This window comes from Monodelphis domestica, chromosome 5 (genome assembly GCF_027887165.1).
Source record: "Monodelphis domestica isolate mMonDom1 chromosome 5, mMonDom1.pri, whole genome shotgun sequence".
Taxonomy (NCBI): Eukaryota; Metazoa; Chordata; class Mammalia; order Didelphimorphia; family Didelphidae; genus Monodelphis; species Monodelphis domestica.
The window spans coordinates 24,928,596-24,953,450 of NC_077231.1; the positions used below are offsets into that span (position 1 = coordinate 24,928,596).

The 24,855-nt window shown below is 42.0% G+C and overlaps 1 protein-coding gene across 2 annotated transcripts in view; it reads right to left on the reverse strand.

Moving 5' to 3' along the window:
• Positions 1-17,250, reverse strand: part of ATP23 (ATP23 metallopeptidase and ATP synthase assembly factor homolog) — a 133,398-nt gene extending 116,148 nt beyond the window's left edge. For both annotated transcript variants that reach the window (XM_056797714.1, XM_056797713.1), the window contains exon 1: positions 17,096-17,250. The gene's annotated coding sequence lies outside the window, so the exon portion shown is untranslated. The remainder of the gene's footprint in view (positions 1-17,095) is intronic.
• Positions 17,251-24,855: the final 7,605 nt, after the last annotated feature.

Below are 24,855 nucleotides of genomic sequence, written 5' to 3' on the forward strand. Positions count from 1 at the left end.
GTCTCAATGTGTTGCCCCTTCTCATGAATCCTTCCTCTTTCTGTTACATCAAAAGACCATTCCTAAGTAACTGGGATATTGTTTCTTTATGCTCCTGCAGCCAAACTTGTATCCACACCAAGACAACATGCACAATAATGCTAAGAACTTAAGCCATCTAAGTGGGCTCCACTGGCATTGTTAACCTCATCACAGATCTCTTGCAGCAATTTCTCCAACTTTAATGCAAAACCAGAGATCTTTACTCCCTGATGTTGAAAGGTGGCTAAGAGTTTTACATATGTTCCATGGGCATTCTCAACATTGCTGATCCGCCTGTCCAATAGCCAAATCCATTCAGATTCAGGGATCTCAGAGAGTGGAATTTTAAATTGCTATACCTTGGAAGCAGGTCCCCTAAGTTTCTACAATAAAGCATCACATGTATCACCCCCTTATCACATCTGTGACATGTTCCAGCAAGGATTCAAAGGATTCTTCATTTTGGTGGATGAGTTTGTCAATGAAAAAAAATCAGAACTTTCCAACTTGAATCCCCTTTAATAGAACACATGTAATAATAACAGTTCCCTAGGGGATTTCCAGTTAAGAAGACAACTTATAAGCACGTAGACAAAACTCAGCTATCCTAGCTGCTTTTTTTTTAATCCCAGATGCTTTTTGTAGTAACAAAGAGTTGAAAACAAAGTTTGATTGACTGTAACTAAATAAATTGTGAATATAATGGAATATCACTGTGTTATGGAAAACGCTGGAATATTACAAATACAAAGAAGCATGGAAAAGTTTTCATGAACCAATACAGACTTAAGTAGAGTCAAAGAAGCAACATATACAATAGCAGCAAGGCAAATGCAAAAAAGCAACAACCACAAAACAATTGAAAATCAATGTTGCAAAATTGCAGAGAAAAAGCTTGACTCCCAAAAGAAGAGAGATGAGGAGAGCCTCCTACCCCACTCCTTTGTAGAGGTGGAATATCGCATATATTGTAGAATTTAGGAAGCTGAGTAGAGATCGGTTTTGCTAATATTTTTCTTCTTCTTCCTCCTTTCCCCCCTTTTTTCCTTTAAAAAACTCTGTTATATGGTATAGATTTCTTAAAGGGGGAGAAAGAAGGATAAAGGGGGAATTTTTAGGTAATATAAAAACAGAAGATTTAGTAGTTCATAAGACAGAGATCCCAGGTGTAGAAAAGGCCCAGGTTCAAATGTGATCTCAAATACTTTCTAGCTGTGTGACCCTGAGCAAGTCACTTAATCCTGTTTTCCTAGTCCTTAGTGCACCTTTGACTTGGAATGGATACTTAGTATTGATTCTAAAACAGAAGGTAGGGGTTTTAAAAAATAAAATTTAGAAAAGTAATAGATTCACAGAAATCTGAGAAGACTTGTATAAACTGAAACCTTGTGATGTGAAAACAATTTATATGACTACAACAAGGTAAAGGAAAATATCTTGGCCAGACTTAAGAATTCAGATGGGTCCCTGCACCCATCTCAACTTCAGAAAACTGAGGGAAGATCAAGTATCCCACTTCTTGACAGGGAGGTGATGGATTTGCGGTACAGAATGAGACATCTTTTCAGGCACAGCCAACATGGGAATCTATTTGCTTGACTCTATCTATTTGTTATAAGGGAGAGTTTTTCTTTCATGTAGGTACAGTGGGCACAAATGAGTAGATAAGGGTTGAGGTTAAGATGGTGGTACCAAAAATAAGAAGAGTGAGCATCAATGAAACACTGAAAATTACCCAGAAGAGAGCAGAAGAAAGTTCAGAAGGGACATAAGCAGGAAATTTTGTTCCTATCAAGTTAAATATAGTCTTTTAAAATGTGAAACTTTTTTAAATTAAAAAAAATTAAATTGGATTTGATTTGTTCCTTTCCCTTCCTCTGAGATTACTGAGCAGTTTATTTTGTTAGACATTGTTCACATTCTCAAATTTGTTATTATTTAATTTGTGCTTATCTCTTATCTGTCCCCATGAATTTGGAAGTTCTTTGAGGGCAAGGATTATCTTATTCATCTTTGGATTCATTCTTCTTTCTAATATAGTACCTTGAATGTAGTGAACACTCAATTAGTAAAACAATAACAATTCACATTGACATTTTCCTTTTTGTTTTTGAACCCTTACCTACTAAGTATTGATTCTAAGGTAGAAGAGTGGTAAGAGCTGGGCAATTGGGGATTAAGTGACTTGCCCAGGGCCCACAGCTTGGAAGGGTCTGAGGCCAGATTTGAACACAGTTTCTCCCAACTCTAGGCATGGAATCCTAGCCACTGTGTTCCTTGGCTACCCCTGGCATTGTGCTTTAAGAGTAATAAAAAGCACTTTCCTCATAATAACCCTATGATACAATTCTGGACTGATGAGAAAGATTGCCATCCACATCTGGAAAAAGAACTGTGGGAGCTGAAATACAGAAGGAAACATGTAACTTATCACTTGTTTTTATGGGTAGGTGATTTGGGGTTTTGGTTTAAAGGATTACCCTTTTCCAAAAATGAATCATATGGAAATGGGTTCAAGTTATATTTATATATATTCCACTGGGTATAAAACCCAGTGGAATTGCTTGTTGACTCCAAGAGGGGGGAGGGATAAAGGAAGGAGTTAACATGACTCATGTAATTATGGAAAATTATAAAAATAAAGGGGAAAAAAACAAACAATAACCCTATGATGTTGTAAGTATTTACATGCAATTAGTGCAATAGCCTGGGTATGAGCAAATGAATGGTAGAAATTGAATATTCAAACATATTTTGAGTAGAATTAAAAGGATGTAGGATGAAGGATACCAGAGGAATACAGTGAGGAAATGGTTAAGCCTTTAACTGATAGAGAGAAGTCAGAAGGAAGGGTAGGTTTGGGGAGTGAGATGATGAGTTTTGTCTCAAACACACTGAGGTATAGGTTCAAGCTGAACATCTGGTTAAGGATGTTGAATAAACAGTTGGAAATGCAGGTCTGGAGCTCAAGAAAAGAGCCAGGACTGAAGATATGATGGGAAATCATCAGTAACAGTTAAAGCCATGAGCCCAGATAAACTCACCAAAGAGGAGGGTTCTGAAGAAGAAGAGATAAGGTATGAGTATAGAACTTTAGAGAAGTCTCATTTTTTAGGTGCAAGAAGAGGAAAAGGGACCATTAAAAGGAACAAACAGAAAAGGAACAGGCTTTGAGCCAGGAGAGTCCATTCAGTATTACAAAAGCCAAGATGGGAATGGGGATTCAATGAGTCAACAGTGTAGGAGTCCGAAAGATGAAGAGCACTGAAAAAATATCATTGGATTTGGTCACTAATAGGTGATTCGTCACCTTGGAGAGGACCATTTTAGCAGAAGTCAGACTAAAGAATTCCAATGAAAGACTGGCATGGTGGCATCATGTGGAGGGAAGGATCTCTCCTTCAAGAGATTTAATGACAAATGGAAAGAAAGAAAGCTACAACAACAGCAAGTCACAGAAAGTGACTCTATGAGGTGGAAAGTTTTGTTTTGTAAGCTAGGGGAGATCTGAGTTTTTCTGTAGGTAAAAAGCAAAAAGCCAAAGGAAAAGGAGAAATCAAAGTTGTAAGAACAGAAATGACTGATACAGTGAGATTCAAAAGGGAAAATAGAGAATGCCCAGATGAGGGGTTTAGCCATGGTACAGAGAAGAGAGCCACCTCTCTCTGAAACAAGGATGAGGGAATAAGTAAAGATAATGGAAAGGTTGGTGCTGTGGAATCATAGTGCAAAAGAAAAAGCTGTGGGATTAGAAAATTAGGACCTGAGTTCACATTCCAGTTTTGCACAATCATTTAACTCTCTGACCTCTGTTTCCTCAAATATAAAATAAAGGTTGTTCTGGTCCCTTCCAGCTCTAAATCCATGAGAACAGAGGTAAATGGTCTTGATTCATAAAGTGGTAAAGGGGAATGAGATTTCATCAACCATTAAGGGAATGGGGGGGGGGGGTTGAGGGGAAATAAATAATTTCAGTACTAAGTTCCTAGTTGAGATTCAAAATGTTTTCAGATCTTTCTCAATAGGACTCATAAGATAGTGGGTTTCTAATCTGAAAGGACTTTGGGAATCATCTCCAGTGATAGTGAACCTTTTAGAGACCAAGGGCCCAAACTGCAACCTCACACTGCATATGAGCCACCCTTTATCCCAGACAAGAGAGGGAGGAAGTGCTCCCATTGGGCTGCTGGGCAGAGGGGCAGGTGATGTGAAAAAATGTCCTCAAGTGCAGTGGATATGGAGAAGGGAGCAGCCCATTCTGGCACATGTGCCATACATTTGCCAACACGGATAGTCCAACCCCCTTAATTTTACAGATTACAAAACTGAGGTCCAACAAGGTTAAATGACGTGCCCAAGGTGACATAGTAAGTATCCTAGTCAAAGATAAAGGATCCCAAGGCTCTACTCCCTCCAAGGGTAGAATATCACTCTGCAGAAAGATTTTAGAGGAAATCCTCCTGGAAAAGGAGCATCCACCAAGGGCTTCATGTTCCCAGAACAGAAACAGAGACTAAGATAGAAGCCAAGACATACTTCTATCCCACCCATGCCATCAAGATGTTTAGTATGCTTCCTACTCCCTGATGGGTTTCCTTCTTCTGAATCCTCTAAAATTTCAAATCCAAAGGTATGAGGGCAACAGCAGGATAAGTAGCCCCAGTGAGCTGAGCTGAAGGACTGGGAGCTTTATTTACATCTTTAAGGAAAAAAAAAAGAAAAAACAACAACTCTGAAGGTTCCTAGTAGCAGCTGCAGCCCAAAGACTAGCACTTGAATTCTACAGCTACCAGAAATAGGCCTATCAAGTCTGAAATATCCCTGCATTTTGTGGCTGGTACATGCATATTACCACCTCTGATTCATTGTAGGCTGCAAACAACCAGGAATCAGTAATTCCTATGGATGGAAGGAGGGTTGGGTAAGTTAGGCAGTGGGGTAGAAGGCTGGGCAATAAGCCTTTACAACCAGAAAGCTTCCAAAGAAAGACCCAAGGAGATAGGACTTCACCAAAAGGGGAGGTGCTCAGTTAATCATAAGCTCCCAATATGGAGAAGACATCCCTTTTTAGGAAGGAAACATAGTATCATAAAAAGTTTAATGGACTGAAAGAGCTGGGGAATCTAGTCTATAATAAACTTGCAGTTTGGGCAAGCCCCTTTCTCTCTCTGGATCTCATCTATAAATCCAAACTGATATAAAGAAAGTAAACAGAACCTGAAAAGCAACATATACGGTCACTACAACAATATTAGGAGTTCTTAACCTGGGATCCACGGACTTCTTTTTTGGATACTTTGCTAATGGCACTGTAATATAATTGATTTCTTTTTTAAGTCTTTATGTTTTATTTTAGTCATTTAAGAACATTATTCTGATAAAGGATCCATAGGTTTTCCAGACTACCAAAGTGTTCCATGATCCCAAAAAGGTTAGGAATATTGAATGGAAAATGGAAATGGAGCTGGAATTATAATAACCAAGCTTGGGCCCAGGAGATGAGTTCAGAAAACATACCTTCTTTTGTTCTTTACAGAAGTGGGGGATTATGAATGTGGAAAACTGTTGGTCTGTTGGTTAGTTTTGCAGATGTGCTTTTTTATTTTCTCTATTTTTAATGCCTTATTACAGGGGATGGCTTTGTGGGAAGGGATATATTATGAAATGAAGACCATATAAAAACAAATATATCAACAGTCATTAGAACCCTCAAAATGTGGGGCTTGAACAAGGTGATCTCTAAGATCCCTATCAGTTCTCATTGTACAACTGATTTAACTGTAAGTTGGTAAGGGAAAGCCAAAGAAAAGGGGTGAAATGGCAACCCAAGAATATCTGCAAGAGGGAGACAATGAGGAAAGGAGTTATTGAGTGCGAAGTCATAGAAATCCCAAGGATATAAAGACATCCTGACAAAGGTCACAGGGAAGAGTCAACCAAAAATAGACAAATTGGCACGGTCCAAGAAGGCAGAAAGCAAGTGGAGAATTGTGCTTCCTATCTACCTATGGGAAAGTGGTAGATTATAGAGGAAAGGGAATATAAGGATGAGGGTCTGGGGGAAGAGGTCTGCCAGCCAATTAGGGCAAGAGGGCTTCCACTTGGTTAAACCAACTTGAGATATCCTCAATGTCTATCCTTATTGGATATCATTATCCTGCTATGACCAAGTAAATCTTTTGTTAACAGTTGAATGGCCTGCAAGTGTCTAATTTTGTTCCACTATCAAACACCAATTACCAGGCTGCAATATCAGTGGAATTCTGAAGAATAAGAGGATGGAGGCAGCTTGGTGGATAGAAAGTTAGGTCTGGAGATGGGAGGTTCTAGGTTCAAATTCCAGTTACCTAGATCTTACTGCTCTTCTGCCTTGGAACCAATATAAAGTACTAATTGTAAGACAGAAGCTAAGAGGTTTGTTTTTTGTTTTTTTTTAAGAGTAAAGGATCCTACGGGGCAGCTGGGTAGCTCAGTGGATTGAGAACCAGGCCTAGAGACTGGAGGTCCTAGGTTCAAATCTGGCCTCAGACACTTCCCAGCTAGGTGACCCTAGGCAAGTCACTTGACCCCCATTGCCTAGCCCTTACCACTCTTCTGCCTTGGAGCCAATACACAGTATTGACTCCAAGATGGAAGGTAAGGGTTTAAAAAAAAAAGAGTAAAGGATCCTAGAAAATCAACTAAAAAGCTAGTAGAAATAATCAACAACTTTAGCAAAGTTGCAGGATACAGAATAAACCCACATAAGTCATCAGCATTTCTATATATCTCCAACACATTTCAGCAGCAAGAATTAGAAAGAGAAATTCCATTTAAAATCACCCTAGACAATATAAAATACTTATGAATCTATCTGCTGAGACAAACACAGGAACTATGTGAACACAACTATAAAACACTCTCCACACAATTAAAACTAGATCTAAACAATTGGAAAAAAAATCGATTGCTCATGGGTAGGACAAGCTAACATCATAAAAATGACAATCCTACCCAAATTAATTTACTTATTTTGTGCCATACTCATTGAACTACCAAAAAACTTCTTTACTGAATTAGAAAAAACCATAACAAAGTTCATTTGAAAGAACAAAAGATCAAGGATATCCAGGGAAATGATGGAAAAAAAATGCACAGGAAGGTGGCCTTGCAGTACCAGATCTCAAACTATACTATAAAGCAGTGGTCACCAAAACAATATGGTACTGACTAAGACACAGAAAGGAGGATCAGTGGAATAGACTTGGGGTAAGAGACCACAACAAAACAGTCTATGATAAGCCCAAAGATCCTATGGGGCTTTGGGGACAAAAATCCACTATTTGATTAAAAAAAAACTGCTGGGAAAATTGGAAGACAGTATGGGAGATATTGGGTTTGAATCAACATCTTACACCCTACACCAAGATAAAACTCAGAATGGGTGAATGACTTGAATATAAAGAAGGAAATTATAAGTAAATTAGGTGAACACAGAATAGTATACATGTCAGATCTTTGGGAAAGGAAAGATTTTAAGACCGAGCAAGAGTTAGAAAAAAACCACAAAATGTAAAATAAATAATTTTGATTACATTAAATTAAAAAGTTTCTATACAAACAAAATCAATGCAACCAAAATAAGAAGGGAAGCAACAAATTGGGAAAAAATCTTTATAACAAAAACATCTGACAAAGGTCTAATTACTTAAATTTATAATGAGCTAAATCAATTGTACAAAAAATTAAGCCATTCCCCAATTGATAAATGGGCAAGGGACATGAATAGGCCATTTTCAGATAAAGAAATCAAAACTATTAATAAGCACATGAAAAAGTGTTCTAAATCTCTTATAATCGGAAAGATGCAAATCAAAACAACTCTGAGGTATCACCTGACACCTAGCAGATTGGCTAACATGACAGCAAAGGAAAGTAATGAATGCTGGAGGGGATGTGGTAAAGTCAGGACATTAATACATTGCTGGTGGAGTTGTGGATTGATCCAAACATTTTGGAGGGCAATTTGGAACTATCGCCCAAAGGGCGATAAAAGACTGTCTGCCCTTTGATCCAGTCATAGCACTGCTGGGTTTGTACCCCAAAGAGATAATAAGGAAAAAGGCTTGTACAAGAATATTCATAGCTGTGCTCTTTGTGGTGGCAAAAAAATTGGAAAACAAGGGGATGCCCATCAATTGGGGAATGGCTGAACAAATTGTGGTGGATGTTGGTAATGGAATACTATTGTTCTCAAAGGAATAATGAACTGGAGGAATTCCATGTGAACTGGAACAACCTCCAGGAATTGATGCCGAGTGAGAGGAGCAGAACCAGGAGAACATTGTACACAGAGACTGATACACTGTGGTACAATCGAATGTAATGGACTTCTCCATTAGTGGCAGTGTAGTGATTCTGAACAATTCAGAGGGATTTATGAGAAAGAACACCATCCACATTCAGAGGAAAAACTGTGGGAGTAAAAACACAGAAGAAAAACAACTGCTTGATTACATGGGTTGAGGGGGATATGAATGGGGATGTAGACTCTAAATGATCATCCTAGTGCAAACATCAACAACATGAAAATGGGATTTGATCAAGGACACATGTAAAACCCAGTGGAATTGTGTATCAGCTACAGGAAGGGGGAGGGGGAGGGAGGGAAAGAATATAATTCTTGTAACCAAGAAATAATGTTCTAAACGGACTAATTAAATAAATTTTTTTTAAAGAGTAAAGGATGCCATCAAGAAATTATATGATAGGAAGAGAAGATGGGCTGTGCCCATGGATAGATGGAGGGATGAGCCAGAGTGCCCCACTGGTACCCTAACAATGCCTAGATTAGTTGAGGAAGGTCAGATAAGAAGTGATACTTCCCTCCCTCCATCATGGGGAACTGCCATCAAAAATGATTATCACTGATCCAGGAAGAGCCACCCATTCAATCTAACTCAGAAGTAATAACTCTGCATTCTAATGGCCTCTTTCTCATCTGCAGAGCATATGGGGAGTCTATAAGACTTGAACTTTTCATGGTGAGAAGGGAAATGTTTCTTTCACTAACACTACTGCTACTTACACATGACATAAAAAGCATATGCACTAAAAAATAGTACAAAGAGGTACTTATACAATTTTATACATTCCAAATTGTCAATCAACAAACATTAATTGATTGCTTAATATGTGCAAGGCATTGTGCTAAATTTCATTCCGAGAATTTATGGAGAGTAGCTCCTTTACCCCCACGTCCACAAATTAATCCACTCATTTTTTGGATTTCCACAGAGCAGTGGGTGGATTTGTCTAGATTAAAGTTCAAATGAGTCACCCTCATCTCAGTCCCCTGTATCTAGCCAACCCTAGACTCTAAGACCATGCTTTATCCCAGTCAACCAACCACTAAGATGCCAGAGTCTAGTCAGTACAAGCATCTAGTTCTCTTCTCTGCCACTATGTGCTGCCTACCACCACTCTCTCACCCCATGACCCTGCTCACTTCTTCTTGGTCATGGAATGATAATCAAATGAATGGCAGTCTACTGCCCTATGGCTCCATTCACAACCTGGAAGGGATTGCCTAGGCCAGTGGTTGTGGAACGACCCGAAGAGATGCATCAATCAGAAAGTGGAAAACTTCTCATCTTCCTGGAAATAACCACCTACACATGTTACCCCATAAACCTCTATCTCATTAGCTCTTATCTCCTCTTACTTCTATGACTTTTGTCTACTCTTATTTCTTTGGCTTCTGTATGGAGTGTTCAAGGAAGGCTAGTGCCTCTGGTGCAAGGGCTTGCTGAGCCCTTTGCAGGGCTGCTTCCCTACTTTGGCATCCACCTGCCATGAAACTCTCACCTGTGGCTCTAAGAAACTGTAGCATGCACATCTGCCATCTTGGCAAGTGGGCTAGCCCAGGTTGAGGATACATAAGAGGTTCAAACCTATTAGTGAACAGAGGTCTACCCATGGCATGTGAAGAACTTCCCCTACACTTAGAGCTTGGCTAGACATCAAAGATGCCAAGGTCATTCATCCACTGCATCCCAAGCCATCACCAGTGATCTTGACTTTTGTCTTGCCATTGGATTATGATGACTCTTGAAAAGAGAGTGAAGTCAAAGGCCTTGTGCAACTCTGCCTCACTTAAATCCAATTTAAGCTCAAGTCAAAATACATCACCAGTGATATTATTTTGGTCATCTTCAAGGATGAAGGGCAAGTGTCAACCAATTTCTCTGACTACTTTAGCCACAGGAAGTGGAGAAGAGGGCTTACACATATATTGGGGGGTTGGAGTGATCAAAAACTTTATTGCTATGTGCTCAATGAGAAAAGTCTACTTATTTAGACCAAAATTCCTTTACTTGGTCACCACTCTCCATAAATACTGTGTCCCCTTAATAGAATTTAAGTTCTGTGAAGGCAAGAACTATTTCTCTTCCATATTCTTACCCTAGCACCTAGCACAGTGATGGCAAAACTTTTAGAGACTGAGTGCCCAAACTACAACCCTCACACCATATGTGAACCTCCCACCTAACCCCAGACAGGGGAGGGAGGAAGCACTCCCATTGGGCTGCTGGGCAGAGGGGTGAGTGATGAGAGCAATGTCCTATCATGTGTGGAGAGGGAGAGGGGTGCAGCCCTTCTGGCACACATGCCATAGGTTCACCAATAAGTACCTACCACAATGCCTTACACATTCTTAGGCAGTCAATTAATGTTTGTTGATTAATTGAAATTTATAAATTCTCAAAAGCATTTTTTAACTATTGCTATTATACAAATAAGACCACAAGTTGGGGAGCCCACACTTCTCTCCCCCTTGGGGAAGGGCAGCCCCAAGCAATAACCACAGGATCACCCAGACAATCTTTTTTTTAATAATTTGTTTATTTACTTAATTAATTAATTTAGGACAATCTTTTTTAGGGCCCTTTTAACAGGGCACCTAACAAGGGAATGACATAGATATAGAGCACTTAGATTGTAGCAAGGCATTTGGTAAAACCTTTCAGAACATGCTCATGAAAAATATGGAGGGAAGTTGATTCAGAACCTGCTAAGCAACTAATCCCAAGAGTGGTGATTAATATAGACAGATGTCAACCTGAAGAAAGGACGCTAATGGAACTCCCACCCCACCCTGCCCTACCCCACCCCAGAGATCTGGTTTTGGCACTGTCCTGTTCAACCTTCTTTGTCAAAGACTTAGATGATCAAATCTATGGATAGCATAAGGCAAAAAGAGATAACTATATTTCAGGGAGTCTTGTGCTTTTTTGGTGCCATGGACAGAATCTAGTGAAATCTATAGACCCTTCCTACTATAATATTATTAAATACTTGGGATTTTTTTTTAAACCCTCACCTTCCATCTTGGAGTCAATACTGTGTATTGGTCCAAGGCAGAAGAGTGGTAAGGGCTAGGCAATGGGGGTTAAATGACTTGCCCAGGGTCACACAGCTGGGAAGTGTCTGAGGCCAGATTTGAACCTAGGATCTCCCATCTCTAGGCCTGGCTCTCAATCCACTGAGCCACCCAGCTGCCCCCATACTTGGGATTTTTAAAGAGTTAGATTGAAATAGACATTATTTTCCCCCCCATTCCAAATTCATGGAACCCCCTGAAAATCTATCCATGGACTCTTGGGGGTTTGTAGACTCGAAATTTAAAATCCCTGAGAACTAAAATTCAAATAGATCTTTATAATTAGAACAAGGGTGGAATCTAAATTGATTAGTTTATTAATAAATGTAAAGGGTTTGAAAGATTAACTGTACCAATACAGAATGAAGAAAGCATGACTAGGCACTGATCTATGTGAAAAAGACCTAATCCGTTTCAACATAAATAAACAGGAGGTTACAGAAGTCAAAAGAAGCCAAAGTGAGGTTAAACAGCATTTGCTGAAGTATAATTGCATATTAAGCTGGATTAATTAAAGCAATGGATGATGGTACCACTGAATTTAGACTACTGCTAGAGAGCATTATGCTCAGTTCTGGAAATTCTATTTAATTTTAGGAAGTGCATTGGTACATTGTACATTCATCCTCCTTTTTCAAAGAAGAGCACTGACATCACAGAGGTGATGTCTTAACTTGCTCGTAAATTGGATTTAAGTGAGACAAAGCTGCACAGTCATCAGCCTCACTCTCTCTTCCAGAGTCATCAACGTCCAGTGGCAAGACAAGAGTCAGGATGGCTGATGATGGCCCAGGATGAATGGATATCCTTGGCTTCTTTGATGTCAGACCAAGCTCTGGTTTAGCCTGTATGCTAAGACAGTTTTATGGAGGTGTGGCTGCTTTGCATGCCACAAGTTTCTTGGAGCTACAGATAAGAGTTGAGTGAAAGGTGGACATCAAAAGTGGATGTGAACAGCCATGAAAAGGGCATGGTGGGAGCAGCTAGTTAGCATAGTAGAAAGAGCACCAGGTCTAGGAATCAGGAGGATCTGAGTTCAAATCTAGACTTGGATACTTCCTAGCTGGGTATGACTGTGGGCAAGTCACTTAACTCCATTTGACTAGTCTGTGTTCTTCTGTCCTAGAGTTGATACCAGGACAGAAGGTAAAGGTTTAAAAAGGGGGGAGGTTTTGACAAACTCTCCCACTTGAGTTGCTAGTCCTCCTAAAGCACCCCATACACCCATTATATTACATTAGAGTACATCCAGAGGAAAGGGTTCAGGTGGCTCTTCAATTGATGGAAGCTAGGATGTCTAGTCTGAAGAAGAAGAGATTTAGGTAGACCATGACAGAGCTATCCAAGATGGATTCGATTTGTTTTACTTAACCCAAAGGGCAGAACTAGAAATGGGGGATAGAAGCCATCAATAGAGATTTAGTCTTTATGTAAGGTAAGTCTTCCTAGCAATTCGAAATGTCTAAAAATGGAATGAACTCTCCCAAGGTATGTTTCCAATTCTCATCCCTTATCAGGTGGTGGCTGGATGAGCCCTTGTCAGGAATACTATAAGATAGATTCCTGCTCATATAGGAACTGCGTTAGTGGACTTCCAATGTCTCTGGAGATTTGGGGATTCTAGGAAATCACTTCATAAATTTTAAAGCCCGCCATAAAGTGCTAATTGTTGTTAGGATTCTTCTCTCTGGGATGTGGCTGAAATTTTCCTGTCTTTCTTCTCTCTCTTCCCTTCCCCAACAGTGCAGCATCCCCTGTTGCTGCCTGGCTTTCTCCACCTCTGCCCCTAGTCCTGGTCTCTCAGCTTTTCATTTTAGTCTATTTGGATAGGCATCCAAAAGGAGGAGAGAAGAGAATAAGACATGAGGACAAGCGAGTAGAAGAGAGAGGAGATCAGGGAAGGGAGAGTCCTTTGTTTCTTTGTGTACTGTTCTGTGTGCTGTTAGGGGGTTTTTTTCCCCCTCAAGAAGTCTCATGAAAGAAAGAATGGGACAGGACATGAAGGGAAGCTTCTAGCCCCTGTAGCTGCTCCCACAATAGCAAAGAAGACTTCAGAAAAGAAGCTGAGATTCATTTATTCTATTAGGTCTCAGCTGGACCCAACAAAGGAGCATTTCTTTGGAAGAGGCACTGGGTAAGAATGGAAAAAAGAAACAGATGAGCCAATCCCCTATGGTCTAAGCAAAAAAGAGAAAAATGGTGGAATTGGTCCAGGATAAGAAGTCCCCTGTCCCTTCCCAACTCCTCATGACTGTCTTCCCCTAACTGTCTTGGAACCCAAACCTCAACCCCAGCCTTAGTCCAGGCAGCTAGAAGATCAGGACTGGGAATGCTCCCCATCCAAGTGCCAACAGGTGTGAGAGGTGGTGAGAGACCTGCCATATTGGATAGAGTGCCTGGCCTAGAGTCATCTTCCTAAGTTCAAATTTGGTCTCAAGACACTTACAAACTGTGTGACCCTGGGCAAGTCAATTAACCCCACAAGCCTCATTTTCCTCTTCTATAAAATGAGCTAGAAAAAGAAATGGACAACCACTCCAGTATCTTTTTCAAGAAAACTACCAAGGAGACCACAAAGAGTTGGACATGACTGAAAAACAACTCAACAAAAACAACAATAACAGCTAACCTTTATATGGTTCTTTAAAGTTTGTAAAACACTTCACAGATTATCTCATTTTATCCTCACAACAACCCTGGAAGGTAGGTGCTAGTATTTCCCCCCATTTTGCAGATGAGGAAGCTGAGGCAGACAGTGCCTCACATTCCCACAGTCACATAGCTGGTGTCTGAGACTGGATTGGAACTCAGATTTTGCTGACTCCAAGTCCAGCAGATAGACTCCAAGTCTATCTACTACAGCACCCAACTTCTCCCAATGCAGGTGGCCCATGAGATGAATGGGACCTTTGTGGACTGGCCTGTGAACAGAATTTAACACTGTCCTTATCAAAAAATGTGTTCTAAGTTCCAAACAACCATCTTATAAATAAATTTCTGGGGGAAAAAAACTCCTAAGTTGAACACTTCCTTATAGGACATCCCTATAACAATCATGTTTGCTTTTTAATCCTTAACTTATGTCTTAAAATCAATACTGTACATTGTTTCTTTTTTTTTTAACCCTCACCTTCCTTCTTGACACAGTATTGACTCCAAGGCAGAAGAGTGGTAAGGGCTAGGCAATGGGGCTCAAGTGACTTGCCCAGGGTCACACAGCTGGGAAGTGTCTGAGGCCAGATTTGAACCTAGGACCTCCCATCTCTAGGCCTGGCTCTCAATCCACTGAGCTATCCAGCTGCCCCCTTTGTATATTGTTTCTAAGGCAGAAGAGTGGTAAGAGCTAGGCAATATGACTTGGCCAGGGTCACACAGGAAAGTGACTGATGTCATATTTGAACCCAGAATTTGCCTTCTCTGGACCTGACTCTCAATCTATCAAGCCACCTAGCTGCCCCCAACAATCATGTATTATCTATCCAATTCAACTCAAATTTGAAGCCTTTTATTTTCTGTGATGTCCTGTGGACAATGAATTGGCAGAATCATAATATGCTTAATATTCCCAAGTGCAGGGTCCCATAAGGATCTACTGTGGGGTCCTATTTCTCCCTACTAGGAGGAATAAGATGGTCCTGAGGTCAGGAAGACCTGACCCCAATACATCTCTGACATTTACTAGCTATATGACCCTGGATAAGTCACTTAAACTCTGCTTCATTGTCCTCAACTGTAAGATGGAGATAATGGCAACACCCACCTCACAGGGTTCAAATGAGCTGATATTTTTGCCAGGCACACAGTGCCTGGCACACAGAAGATACTTTAAAAAATGCTTGTGCCCTTCCTCATTCCCAAAGCCATGGTCCAGTAGCACTGGTAAAGAGATGCTCATTGAACTCTAAAACCAACTCCCCTACTCCTCCCCACCTCCCAAACTGGCTACTCTAGGCACAACCAGTAACACCAGCCACAGACTGGCTGGCTCCTGTGCCCCACCCTCCTCAGCCCTCTCACACAGAGAGGCAGCATGGAAAAGAGCACTGGATGGGAAATTTGCCTCCTGGCTCCTCCATTTACTAGGTGGAGGCCTTGGGGCCCAAGGCTTAGGCAAATAAATCCCCCAACTTCTCCAAGGCTGTCTCTTTAGCTGGAAAGTGAGGGAGCTGAGATGAGGGCTTCCAGCTCTACATCCCATAAGACACAGATGGGAAGAAGATACAGAAATGAGAAATATACAGCCCCTACCCTTAGGGGCTTATAGACTAAGACAGTGATGGCGAATCTATAGCATGGGTGCCGAAGATGGCACACAGAGCACTCTCTGAGGGCACATGGCCACCCTCCCCTCCTCTCCCCAGTTTGTTACTAGAAAGGCAGAGAGAATCCAGCAGAGCTGCTCCCCTCCCCCTCTCCATCCTGCCTGACAACATTTTTTCATATCACCAAAGGAGCTCACAGGTGGCAGAGCTGGAGGGGAGCAGAGTGCTCCCTCCACTCCCCTCCCCCTCTCTATACTCACTGAGGATATTCCTCACTTCACCCACTCCTCCACCCAGCAGCCCAGTGGGAGCCCTTCTGCCCTCCCCTGCATGGGGAAAGAGGGCAGGGCACACCTGGCACTTGGTGGGGAGGAGGGGGCACGCATTAGGTCTGAGGGGTTGGGTGGGGGCAGGGCCCTGATTTCTGTCTCTCAAAGTTTTGCCATCACTGGCCTGAGAGTCCAATCCAATGAGCATTGATGATAAGCTTACTAGGAACAAGAAGATCCCTTCCAACTATGATTTCTCTGCTCTAGTTTGATCATTTTTTCATCAGAAAACAACATATAGTGGTCACTAGTTGAGCCAGGGTTCTCTAAAGGCCCTTCATCCAGTCTTTGTAGGAATCTACATCTTTCTCTGGGGAGAAGGGTGATGGTGGAGTTCATCTGTCTCCCCTAGGGCCCAACCACAAATGTCCTAATCCAATTCACAAACCTTCTGGGCTGTTTCTGGAAGCAACAGCCCAGGGGTTACATAGACACAGGGTAGCTCAATGGATAGAGGGCCAGGCCTGGACTCTGGAGGATCTGAGTTTAAATGTGGTCTCAGACACTTCCTAACTGCATGATCCTGGGCAAGTGACTTAACCCTGATTGTCTAGCCCTTACTGTTCTTCCACCTTAGAACCAATATCCATTCTAAGACAGGGGAGGGATGATGATAATGATAATAATACTAACAATAATAATAATGTTAGACACAAACTCAGCCCTCATAAGACCATGGGGCTTTTCCTAATAGACAGTGATTTTAAATTATTTCCCTAAACTGCTTTCCAGGCAGGGGCACAAGCCTCCAGGAAGCCCTTAGATTTCCCCCTTAGACCAAGGTTCCCAACAGATAGGCCATTGACCTGATGGGGTGCCTCCCAGTCCCTGTTCCCTCTCTGCAGCCCCCAAGGACACAGTCAAGGTCCCGCCCACTAGCTGAGACCTGGCTCAGACCACAGGAAGCCAAGCCTGGGCACAGTTTCTCTCTGGAAACCAAAGCCGGGCCATTTGAGTTTGTGCAATTGGGGGGGGAGGGGGGGGAGAGGTGCCCCGTGGCTCTTCCGTGCCTTGGGGCTCCTGAGTCTTGCCTGTTTTTTACGTCTCAGTCTCAGTCTTACCTGTGTGTCTCACGAGTCTCTATGCCAGTGGTGTTTTTGTACATTCTCTAGGTGCCTGGGGCAAGGGTGGCCAAGTGTCCTGGGTGTCTAAACTAGCTTGGAAGTTTGTGTGTTTGCCGGGGCTGCGGGTGGAGGACTTCATCCAGGCTGGGAGTGGCTCCGCCTCGTGCAGCCTCCGGAGCCCCACGGGGCCCCGGCCCAACCCGCCCCCGCTGGCCCCATCCCCTCTGCTTCGGAGGGAAAGTTGTTGCTCAACGCTCAGGAATGCGGAGCCCACGAAACAGCGAGAGGAAACGCTCTGAGATTAGAGCACTGCGGCGGCGGCGGAGGGGCCGCGCGGGGGCAAAGCGCTGGAAACCGAGACCCAAAGTCAACAAAAGCGCCGGCCAGCCAGGCGCCCGCCCCGAGCCGTCTCCCGGCAGCCACTAGGAAGCTGGGAGGGGACCGCCAGAGAGCAAGCCCCAAGTGGAGTGCCCCCACAGACCAGGCGAGGGGCTCCTGCAGCCCGACCCCATCCCCTCCAAGCCTTCTCCCTATTCTAGTTTCCACCCTCAGCGCCCAGCGCCCCGCCCAATCACATTGGGCTAGGGAGTGAGGGGTGGGGGTGGGGGGTCCAGAAGGTGTATATTATTAACCTCCTAGTAAGGGCCAGTAAAGAAGCCTGGTGCCCCCAGGGCAGTCTGCTCTGACAGGCGAAGTGGACACAGATAGAGCCGGTTAGAGAGAGGAGCAAGGAAAAGTGGAAAGGGAAGACAAAATGAGAGAGAGATAGAGAGAAACAGAAAGAAAGAAAGAAAGAAAGAAAGAAAGAAAGAAAGAAAGAAAGAAAGAAAGAAAGAAAGAAAGAAAGAAAGAAAGAAAGAAAGAAAGAAAGAAAGAAAGAAAGAAAGAAAGAGAGAGAATCAGGAGATATGAGAAAGAGAAAAGGAGAAAGAAAGTGAGAGGAGACAGGAGAGAGATAGAAAAAGAGGTTAGAGAAGCAAGAGAGAGAGCTGTCTTGTGAGTACTAGTGTGGCTTAAGCTTTTATTTTTTCCAGGGACATTTTTAGTGCTACCCTTTATAATGTGCCAGGAGAGAATCTGACACCAGATGGCTTGTTTTTGTTTTGTTTTTTTTCCCCCTCCCTAATGTGTGTGTGTGTGTGTGTGTGTGTGTTTTAAGAAAAAAAGAAATCAAAAGGGAGGGTGAAAAATATTTTCCAACTGGTGGTGCTGACAGCATTTTGGAAAAGAGGCCCAGGGAGCTGTGGAGAAGACATTTCATAGAATTATAGAATTTAGGTCTGGAAAAGAGCTGGTGCTCAATTTCTGTTCCATCTTCCTCCTGCCTTCACTCTGCCACCCAGGATTCCACCACAAATGAAAAGCTAGATTAGAGCCTGTATTATAAATGAGGTGAAGTTGTCATTTTAGGAAACTCCTTTCCAGATTCCTGAGCTTTCTTCAAGTCTAATCTGTCTCCTTCCCTACGAAGAGTATAAACCCTGAGTCTTCCACGGACTCTTGGATGCTTCCACTATTCCTGGGTTCCTGCTAAAATAAGTGTTGATAGGATGATTAGGAAATACCTGGAAAATCACAAGATCCAGCTTGCTCTCCAGGGAGCATCCAGGGAAACTGCCAACTCCACAGTGTCTTTTCTGGAATTCCCTTCAGATCAGAATCCAACCCTATTTCTTGCTTGAGGCAGGAAAATGAAGATGAAGCCCTTTATTTCAAGAGAGACAATAAGACTTTTTCAGGGTCCACACAGCATGTGTGTGTGTAGAACCACTGAGCCCCAAAGCAGGACTCCCTCAGGTCTTCAGGATACCTGTCTGTCCTATTAGTATATTGGGTAGACTACTGGATTTGGAGTCAAGGAGGTGGCTCACACAATAACTGTGTGACCCTAACAGATTACTTCTGCCCTCCTGGCTTCACTTTTTCCATCTTTAAAATGAGGGAGGCTAGAGTAGATGACCTCTAAGGTTTCTTTCTGGTCTAAATCTTTGATCTATGTCCCTTTAAGAATAGCCCTCAATGTTTTGAATTTAAAAGATTACTCTTACAAAAATGAATAATATGGAAATGGGTTTTGAGTGATAATACATGTATAACCCTGTGGAACTGCTAGTCAACTCTAGAAGCAGGGGAAGAGGGGAGTGAGAAAACATGAATCATATAACCATGGAAAAATATTTTTAATAAAATAAAAATTATATTAAAAAATAAAAGAATAACCCCTCAATGAGATCTCTCCCCATCTTCTGCCCTTACTGTGGAGAGGAGGTTGGGAAGGCAGGAAAAGTGCTTTCCTATATGCAACATGGGGCAGTATACATCTGCCCCATCCAAGCAAAAATCAAGGTCGACAGGAGAGACAAAGGGACAATGGTTCATTCTCTCTCCATTCCCATGGGTGGGGTAGGGACTGTTTTTCTACAGTTTGCCAACCATAAAGCCAGACTATGAGTTAAGATTAAGCCCAGGTAGTCAGGAAATAACCCTCCGCTATCCAGGGTTCTTAACCTAGGGGCTCTGAATTTCACTTTTAAAAATATTTCAATGATTGTTTTCAAATAAAACTGGATTCCTTAGTAATCCCATATATTTTGTTTTATAAATTGAAACCCTTTTTCTAAGAAGAGGGCCATAGGCTTTCTAGGCTTCCAGAATGGTCCATGGCACAAGAAGGATTAAAGAAACAAGCAATCTCATTTTGAGCCCCATTTTATAGACTAAGAAATGGGGCACAGAGAGGCTAAGTGACTAAATTCACAGAGCTAGTGTCTGAGACAAGATGTAAATTTAGGTCTTCAATAAGTAAGGCCGGCCAGGTGGCTCAGTAGATAGAGAACTGGGCCTGGAGTCTGGAGGATCTGGAGGATCTGGGTTCAAATTTGACCTTGGATACTTCCTAGCTGTGTGACCCTGGGCAAGTCACTTAATCCTTTTGGCTTCAGTTTCTCATTTGTAAAACGAACTAAAGGAAATGGCAAACCACTTCAGTAGCTTTGCTTTGTGAAGAAAACCTTGAACCACAACTTCAATCATCAATTAAGTGAGTACTATGTACAAAACTAGATGTAGCAGGGGATGCAAAGAAAGATAAATGATAGTCCCTGCTTTCAAGGACCTTACAGTCAGAGACCAGTACTCTATGCAGTCAGCTGCCAGTTTATACAAGACTATAAATGTGATTGGTTGTTTCTTTGTGTGATTGGAAGAGGAATTATTAGAGACAGAATTTGAACCCAGGACCTCTGCCTTCAGATACGTCACATTTTCCACTATACCAACTGTATCATCCTATTTCCCAATTCTCCTTAACAGTATTTCCCAGCCCAGATTGTTTAGTAAAATATCAAAATTCTGCTTCAGGGAGCATTCTCAAGTTAAATGGCTCAAGGATCTGGGACTGAAGCCAGAGAGAGAGGGAAGAGCCAAGGGTGAGGAAAGTAGTAGGCAGCAAGGAGTTCAGTTTATATGTTTTAAGAAGGCCCTAAGTCAGAAATGAAAACCTAAAGTGGACCAAAATGTTAGTAGCTGCACTTTTGTGGTAGCAAAAAAAAATGGAAGCAACATGAGTGCCCATCATTTAGAAAATGGCAAAAGAAACCATGTATATGATGCACAGTGAAAAACGATGAATAGGAAAGCTGAGAAACCCAGGAAATTTTGTAGGAATTACTAGAGAATTAAAGCAGAGTGACAGACACCAATATGATATTTATATCATTATATTATATTATTGCAACATTATAAGTAAAAAGAAAGAAGCTTAACGTTGTACATCATAAGAACATTGTCAGACTCGGTAGTTGTATGAAGTGATTTTGCTTAACTGTCTGAAAAAGAAGACCACACAGGAGAACACAGATTTAAGTAAATGATGGGATACAGGTAACAGGCAACAGAAGCGAAGAATAACCTTGGATCCATAAAAGCCTTGAGGCTGGGGAGTATGTCTTATAAAATATAATATATCAATGGATTAGCTTCCCCCACAATACTGAGAACAAGGCAGAGCTGTGAAAAGTAACTCCTCAAACACTTGTTTGTGGTTTGAGTGACTAGCAGGAGGGCAGGCAGCATTGTGATGTGATGGAAACCACAGTATATGAAGACAATTTGGACTGGAGGAAAGTTGAAGAATATAGGATTGGCAAAGATGGCAAAAAATAGCAAACGTTGGAGGAGCTGCAGGAAGACAGGCACACTAATGGGTGCTGATAGAGCTGTGAATTGGTCCAACTGTTCTAGAAACAATTTGGAATTATACTAAAAAAAAATCACTAAACTGTTGTTTATCCTTGGTTTTCAGAGAGGTCCAACGGCAACCCAAGGATGATATCTTGACTTGCTTGTGAGCTCCATTTAAATGAGGCAGTTGTGAAAAGTTGTTGACCATTCTCTCTCTCCCAGAATTATCGAGGTCCAGTGGCAAGACAAGTCAGGACAACTGGTATGGCCCAGGATGCAGTAGGTGACTTTGGTGTCTTTGAAGTGTGTCTAAGTTCTCGGTACTCCTCAGTCTCCAATACCTGCATGGTGGTTAGAATGAATTGTTCTCATCCATCCATTCCCATTACATAATAAACTGTACATACTCAGTGGCCACAATTAAGCATGTGGCTCCAAGACAAAAAAAGACCTATATATGAAAAAATCTAACATCGCTTTTTATAATAGCAAAGAACTGCAAGGCAAGGGAATAAATGGCTCAGAGAATTAAGGAATAAGACCAGAATGAAAATCTCAAACAAATATACCATCTGAACATCATAGATTATAGCAATGATGGCAAACCTTTTAGAGACTGAGTGGTGGGCTCTGCCCACACTCCACCCCACACACCACATGCCATGCCCCTCACCCCATCAAGTGCCAGTCACACCCTGCCCCCTCCCTTACCCCACACAGGGAAAGGAGAAAGTGCTCCCATTGCAATGCTGGGCAGAGGGGCAGGTGAAGTGAGGAATGTCCTCAGTGAGTGTAGAGAGAGGGAGGGGAGAGGCCCAAGCACTTTGCTCGCCTCCAGCTGAACAGAGGAGGGGGTATGTGAAAAAATGTTGTGGGGGGAGGAGCAGCTCTGCCTGAATCCTTCTGCCTTTCTAGTAGTGAACTCTGGCAGGGGATGTCAGCACAAGTACCCACAGAGAGTGCTCTATGTGCCATCCTTGGCACCCGTGCCATAGGTTTGCCATTACTGGATTACAGCATTAATTGGGGGCAAGTAGATGGCACAATGGATAAGGCTCTGAGCCTGGAGTCAGAAAGACCTGAGTTCAAATCCAATCTCTGACACTAGTCAGTCATTTAACCTCTGTTTGCCTCAGTTTCCTCAATGCTAAAAATAGGGATAACACCTACACTTATCTCCCATAGTAGTTGTAAGAATAAAATGAGATTTTTTAAAGGTGCTTAGCACAATGCCATACACATAGTAGGTACAATATAAATGCTTAATCCCTTTCTCCTCCTTCTCCTCTCTTTCAAAATTAGAAGAAATCCATATCAAATGTGTTTCATAGCTATAACTAAGGAGAGAATTGCTAGACATCCTAAATAGCATAATGAACTGAGTCAGGAAAAGCTGAATTCAAATTGTGCCTCAATCACTTAGTAGCTGAGTAACATTTGACAAGTCAAAGAGTCACCTCTTTGTGCTTCCATTACCTCTATAAAAGGGGGAAGGTCATCCCAAACAAGGATAGAGACAGGCAAATGTTCCAACAGATTTGTGATCTCATCCATTTGGGAATTCCCTCCAATAGTGCAGATTTGCACTCTATCCATGTTTGAACATCCAGTGCATTGCTCATTCTTGTCTTCCTGAAATTTTGTCCCAAGGCAGGGAGGAGCTAGATAGGTTTGAGGTTCCTCCTCAACTATGTGATTCTTAGCACCCTCTGCCTCTTTTCTTGACAGTCTCACCAGTACTCTTGGGGTAATAGGGACCACAAAATCCACTCTTCCCACTCCTTTGTTTTGTCTCTTCAGGGGGAATTTATGGGCTATCCTTCCACGAAGATGGTTTTATTTATAATCAAAATGTCAAGATTGATATGACTCGAGTTCAAATCTGACCTCAGAATTCCTAGCCATGTAACCTTAGGCAAGTCAAATTCCAATAGCCTAGCTCTTAATGCTCTTCTGCATTAGAACTGATACTTGTTTAGATTCTAAGACAGAAGGTAAGAGTTTTAAAAAAAAAAGATCAATATGATTTGATTCCTCCAGCAGTACATCTACTTGTTAGTCACTGAAAGGGAATCTCGCAAGTTCAGTATCAGTGGTCAAGTTTGTTGTATAATTCTTCTCACCTTCTGTCATCATCACTGAAGAAACAGAAGAAAGCCACACGGGATGGATGGAGGGCCATTTTTTTTTTGGTTGTTTTACTAGGTTAGCATGGACTAAAAAAGCTTTTATCTCCATATTTAGCTAAGCTGGTCCTCAAAACAAATTCAGTCTGTTGCCAGGCCATTCTCAAAGATTTTCCATCATGCAAGAATTTGCTAGAGTTTATGATCAACTGGCATAGCCTTGGAAAATTCATGGTCACTTCCACACTGTAATGAGGCATCAGCGTACTTTTGTCAAGGGTCATCTTTCCATTTTAACAAATAGGTGAACGGATGGTACTCTCAATGAAGGTACTAGTAGGGAACAAGCAGGCTGTCACAAACAACATTCATAAGCCACTGGAGGAAGGATAAATCTTTAGAGACCCAAGACCATAAAATAACAAGGAGTTTGTCAGAGGATTCTGACTCCACCAGTGAGCCCCTTCCCCCTTGCCCTGACCAGCCAGGCCGTGGCACCCTTTTCACCTTGCGCATGATGAGCCTTCAACAGAACATTAGAAAGGAGCTTTTGGGAGTCCTCACATTCTATTCAGTGTTGGAGTAGGCTCACCAGCTAATAATGACAAACCAGAGATACTCCTTACCACTCGATCTCTCTTCTACTGCTAACATGTACCTACACCTGGCCTCAGAAATGACGTCTTTCTTCATTAGTCATCCTCATTTGCCACAGTCCTCAAAGGGAGTAGGACTGATGCAATACCATGGGGTTCAACCTATTTGGAATTGGAGTTCAGAGGAAGACACATCATCAGCTTGGTCAAATTCCATCACTATTCTCTTCCACTGGACCCTCTAAAATACTCCATCACAATCTTCTCACCTCCACTACATTTTGCATTTCACTTAGCTTTTCACTGCCCTCCTTCCATCCAGAGCCTGACCTTCAATGAGGAAAAAAGGACAATGTTTGTGCCCTCCGATTCAACTTCTGGACCATTAATCTACCAAAATCATTCCACTTCTCTTTTGAAGTCTTTGTCAAATGCTTATGCCACCCTCTCCAAAGTTCTGATACTTTCCTATCCTGCTATTATCTCCCCAGACAGCATACGTCCATCTTCCTTGATGAATCCAAGCCCTAGCTGGTGTTTTCCCTCAATATCTCAGTTCTGGTCGTCATCCTTGGTCATTTAATATGCTCTCCCACCCTGACATCCCTTCCAGCCATGAATGTGGCTTGCTTTCTTTTCACTGCCAAACTTTTGAATGAGTGGACCACACTCACTCCTTTTGTTTTCTTGATACATGTAAGACATGTAAACTGTCTTCTCTGCTCCCTAACATTCTACATTCATGGTTCTCACAAAGGTCATTAAACTCGAAGACCACTTTAATCTTCGTTCTTATTGCCCCTCTGCAGCATTTCACACTGTGGGATACAATCCATTTCCTTTCTTGAAATAC